Source organism: Numida meleagris, chromosome 3 (assembly GCF_002078875.1).
Source record: "Numida meleagris isolate 19003 breed g44 Domestic line chromosome 3, NumMel1.0, whole genome shotgun sequence".
NCBI lineage: Eukaryota > Metazoa > Chordata > Aves > Galliformes > Numididae > Numida > Numida meleagris.
Window position 1 is genome coordinate 56,653,919 of NC_034411.1, and position 5,668 is coordinate 56,659,586.

At 42.0% G+C, this 5,668-nt stretch overlaps 1 long non-coding RNA gene across 1 annotated transcript; it reads left to right on the forward strand.

Annotated features, from left to right (window-relative positions):
* On the forward strand, positions 4,223-5,404 carry LOC110397221. The gene is made up of 2 exons (XR_002437632.1): positions 4,223-4,718; positions 5,358-5,404. It is a non-coding gene; the product is annotated as an uncharacterized LOC110397221 (long non-coding RNA).

Here is a 5,668-nt window from a genome sequence, read left to right on the forward strand (position 1 = left end):
GACTATGAAAATGAAGCTTCTGATAAATCACCAGTGCATGTTGTTGATAAATTAGACCATATGCTCACTCAAAGGAAAAACATTGCCCAGAAGTATTTAAATTGCTACCATTACATCAACCCTGAGTTAGAAAAAGAGCCAAGTATTTTTTACAGATAAAGTCATTCTTAATTCAGCAGAATAAAATGGATTGCACAAAAACATTATTGAAACACAAAACAGGCTTTTATAGACCCCCTCTCCCCCTCAAGGTCTTGGTATATTAGCAAGGGTTTACTGAATGCAATCACAGAACAAAAATGTGAGCATTACATTTGCCAAGAAACATCCCACTGACATTTCCACCAGGCTTGGAGATGGCCTTGAATGAAGAGCTGGAAAACTGAAAATAAATACGTATATATAAACAGGAAATGTCATTATTAAAAAGAAAATGCATGAAAACATGCACCTGATTAGACCCACTGAAAAAAACTGAGAATGTCACAAAAGTGTTCACAAAACATCAGAAAGTGAAGGTTGGGTTTGACCCATATACTTTGATATTTCAGAGGAAGAGATGCTGTTTTGGAGAAAGAAGTGAAAATTAGAAAAAACTCAAATGATGCTATATTCGAGTACATTACAGAGAAATTTTTCAAAGACACATTTTCAACAGAGAAATGAAATCTTCAGCTTCATTAAAATGATTTTCTACAGAGATTGTATTATTGTCTGTGGGACAAATGAGAAAGACTAGAATCTTTACAAGTTTCTTTGCTGTACTGATAAGCTCTATGGACACAACTGGTAATGAAAATAGTCACAGCCAATGATGCTTTAAACCTTATTTGTATTTCTCCTTCAAATATTTTCATAATTTTTAGAATATAAATTATATATTGAAAGGATAGCTTTCATCTGGAAAAAATAATTTGGGCAGGAAGAAATGTAAAAGAATTTTGGAGATAATTTCAGGAGCTATGAGGAGAAATATTTCATACGAAGTTATGAGGAAGTAAAATGTGTCATTGAAGCCCTGGGAAACTGGGAACAACATTACAATTTATTTTCCGTGAAATACTCAAGGAGCTCTAGCTGATATGCAGGAGGTACATTCTGTTCCCAAAATACTCTGTTCCCAAATTTCAGTAAGTCAGATCATCTCTATGTGATTATTTCTTCTCCAATTTCTTGCCTGCATTCTGAATATGGATCATATGCCCTGAGGCAGGACTTGTGAATTTATACAACATCTGTCACGGAAAAGCCCCAGTATAAAACGCTATCTAAGAATATCAGAGCACTAAAGAGTGATAAAAACGCCTTTTAACACATACTTTTTCCACATGATAAAGGCTAAGCACTGAAGTCCAAATATGAAAAAAATGTATTTCTGTTGGCTAGTATTAGAGTGCAGTTGTCCTTGTGACATATTTTTGAAGTGTCTGTATAGGGAGACTCTTGGAGCTATTGCAAAAAAAAAGCCAATATCTTAGTAAATGACTCAATGGAAACTCTTTCATTTGTAAAAAGGATATGTGATTCTCAAAATCCATTGGATCTGTCATTTTGACTCATCTGCAAAGTTTAGCTGAAACCAGTCCAGAAAAGATGAGGAAGATCATACGTAGTACTTCTAGCTGTCTTTCTTAAAGACAGAAGAGCAAATAATAGCTAAGTACTGACAGCAATAAATTTTTTTATTTATAGACTTGTTTGTTTGTTCCATGGGTGCTACTCAGTGTATCCATGTCTCATCAGAAAAATATATTAAAATAAAAAAAGGACTCCTATGGAAGGAAAATATTTTTTCCCTCTCAGTAATGACTATGGCCCCTGGACTCTTTCTCTCCTATGCCTACAGCTGTGCCAGTGTCCTTGACAGCAGAGGCTAAGGGATCCATTATTTTGATCTGTAATAGTCACTAATGCTTCTTTTTTTTGGGGGGGGGGGGGGGGGGGGGGGGAGGGAGGACATGAAAAAACACATAAACCACTGCTACGACACTTGAATATGCTGATTTCCATGAAATTTAAGGTGTGGTTACACCATTCATTGACAACCAAAGAAAGTATGATACCCAAATGGAAGATAGATATGTAGAATTCCAGGCTGCAATAACACCAACTGGAGATGAAAGCACATATTCCATAGAAGAAGTTTTATGTCTGAGACAGTGGTATTTGTCCACTGCCCCACAGAACAAATATTTTTCTAGGAGTCCTTCATTTCCAGTTGATGACCCAAACACAATCAATTACTTGGGCTTTGCATATGCAAAGGTGATGTTTATGTTAACATCTTAACATACAACTGTTTCTGTTGATATATCTTAAATATAAGCAAAAATAGTTTTCAGCCTGCTGAGGATGTAGAAGGTGATGCTCACTTGAATGCTGAAGATATTTGTGCTATCCAGTAGCATTTCAAAAGAAAGAATGTTTTATTTGCTTCTTGTGGAATCTAAGACTTTGGCTTAGTCATATACAGAAACTTGGTATTTACAATTAGCCTTGAATGAATCCGTTACGCTTGCAAAACTATATGTTAGAGCTTGTGTACAGTAGAGCTACCACATATTGTTCAGTGTGTCTTGTGGGTGAAACTTGTACCATACAAGTTTGTTGTTGTTGAGACACTCGATCTAACCCATGGCAATGGCATGGCCAAGTCTCATTTTTTGGTCTTGCCATGATGATGAATTACAAACATTATAATGGTTTTACATCCAAATTTTCCATGTGTTTACATCTGTGCTAGACTGTTAAAACTCTTAAAGGACATAATTGAAAATGATAAATTGAATAAGCATTTGAAATACACCTGTTCTTTCCTGGTTTTATGTGGCAGAGCTCTTAAAATTTGAATGTATTGCTGTATTTAAAACTAACACTGTAAGTGCTGAATTGCTCTTATAAAGGTTTCTTGGAGGTGTTTCACTTTAACAGCTGTTTCACCAGTGAGATAAAGAAATCTTTTATGTATTGCATTTAAACATAGCAGCTGCTTAATAGATCTTATATTTAAGCAGGAAAGAGAACTGCTGAAAAATAAAGTAAAAAGCACAGATAATTCTTGAAATATATTGTCAGGTGATATTTCTAATTCAATGGGCTTTCTCACTTTGAATGCCAGCCCTTTGCCCCCATCCCCTGATGGCACCTTCAGACATGCATACACATGGAACAGCTTCTACATAAGGCTACTTAACTGACAACTGCAAACGTTGACCTTTTCTGTAGATGTGTTGTGTAAACACTAAGCTAATCCCCTTGCCTTCTGCCCAGTTGCCAGATGTTGCTAATGCTTTAGAATGGCTCCTGTCCAGCCCTTGGGGGGGATCTACCTATGTGAACAACTCTCTGACTCTCACTGTCTTTCCCTGCTTGACTGGCAAGCATATTAACATCATACAGCAAGTCTCTTTTATCTTTATTTATCTTTTGGTTTTGTTTTCTCCTCAGCTTTCCAGCTTATCCTCTGAGTGCTCTTAACTACATCCCTTTCAACTCATCTCTAATTCTCCAAATCTTTGAGAATTTAATTCCTTGGTTGCCTTTTCGCTTTCTTCCCAATTTTACCCATGGGCAAACTTGTTCACTTGTTCACTCTGCCAGGTGAACGTTAATGACTCTCAAATCTTCCTCTCCAGTTCAGGTCAGCATTTTCTGTCTAGATGGTACTGTCTTATAGCCTAACATCATCATGTGGGTGACAGCTTGGCTATAGCCTTGTTCAGTGTTTTCTCACTGGAGCTGCTCACTTCTGTTCTTAATTACTGTGAACCCACAGTCCTGCAGCCATCACTCCCTTTGGATGGGCATGCACTTTGTCCTGAGGAAATGCTGCTACTTCTTAAAGGCTGTTCCTTGGGCACAGAACTTGAGAGATCAATTCTACTCTTTTATGCTTCTGTTGCAGATAATTAGGGGGAGAAGTAATTAGCACAAGTGTTTCCAGCGGTAGAGGCTCCTCAGTCTTTCTCACTGAAGTGTTTTGTATTCAGCTGACACTGGACAAGTTGGCGGTATTTGGGGGGTTCTTGTTATTTTTTTTCCTTAGTACCAGGAAACTAGTAACTTTTTTTCACTTCCATTAGAACGATACTCTATTACCTGAAATCTTGTAGCAAGTGAATGTAACAGAGTCTGTGTAAGAGGAGATACTTTAACCAGGCATCAGATTATTTCGCCCTTTTCTCACTGTAAAGATATTTCTCAGTTCAGAAGGGATTTTCCCTGAAGAGGCAGAGGCATGAGTGAGGAGTCACCATAAAGAATTCATTAACAACAAAAAATATTTTTAATTATGTTTGTGGTTATGTACTGCCTTGGAAGGAAACCCTAATATTTATGTGACTCTCAAAACAAACACCGAAGCTGAAGAGATGAGGCCCCCGCGCACAGCTCTGCCAGGTGCTGGGTTGTGAGCTGAGAACACCTGTGAGGCGGCGCCGCCCTGAGGGGACGGGCGGTAACGGCCGGGAGGGGCGCGTGCCCCCGAGATGACCCCGGTCGCGCGACCTTCAGTTGGAAAGGGCGCGAACGGTGAGGCGGGAAGCGAAAGCGGCGGGAAGGGAAAACGGCGGGAAGGGAGAGCCGCGTTTTGCGCTCCTATTGGCTGGCGGGCGGCGGGGACACCTATATAAGGCGTGCGGGGGAAGGCGATCTCCTCACAGCGTAACAGGAATCACGGTGCTCCGAGGGAGAGGCGGCAAGTGGCATCCCGGGCTGAGGTAAAAAAAAAGGCGGCGCGGCAAAGCGACCCCGCGGGGACGGGACAATGCCGGGCAGGCTCGCCGAGCGGGAGGAATAGGGACGGGAGGAGAGGGAGACGAGCGGGGTCCGCGAGCTGAGTGAGAGACGCGGGGCGGGGCAGGGCAGCGCCGAAAAGCCGCGCTGTGCTGAAGGGATGGAGGCGCGAGAGGAAGGCGGCGGAGCGCTGCGTGCTGCTGCAGGGGACGGAGCGATGCCGAGCTGCCGCGCGGGGATGGGGGGGGGCGGCGGCAAAACCTCCGGGTGAGACTGAGGTGAGCACAGAGGGGAGGAGGAGAGCAGCTCTATGAGAGCAAAAATGTCACCCTACCGGAGGAGTGACCCATGAAGAGTTACCTCTCAGAGGGGAAGTCTCCTCTGGAAAAAGGAGGAAAAGATGTTGGAACATCCTGACAGAAAAACTGATGGTGAAAGGGGCGAAGCACAAGGGTAGTGCTGTAGTGGTGAAGATAGGACAGAGGAAAAAGCTCAGTAGAAAGGATGAGGAAATGAAGAGAAAAACTGACCCCGCGTATGAAGTTGTAGTTGGTAATGCAGGACTAAGCATGTCACCAGTGTTGGAAGCAGACAATGTCAACACTAATTTGTTATGTTACCAGAAACTGCTGGAAGAGAAACAGTTGACAGTGGAAGCCTGGATGACAAATAAACAAGAGGAGGAAAGGAGTGCTAAGAAACGGTAAAGAGAAAAGCACTGTGGCTGCCAGAACTCCCCTGTAACTGGGGACATGGTCGTAAATCAATGAAGCATTAAAGTACACTGCACTGCCAGAGACAATAAAGAATAAAAGTACACCACACAACAGGAGTGTTTGTTTTGCTGGGACGAGTTGGGGGTGGGGGGTGCAAGGTCTTCTTCCTTGGCTGGGCGCTCGTGTGCGATCTCCCTCGGGACGCTGGGTTCCCTCGT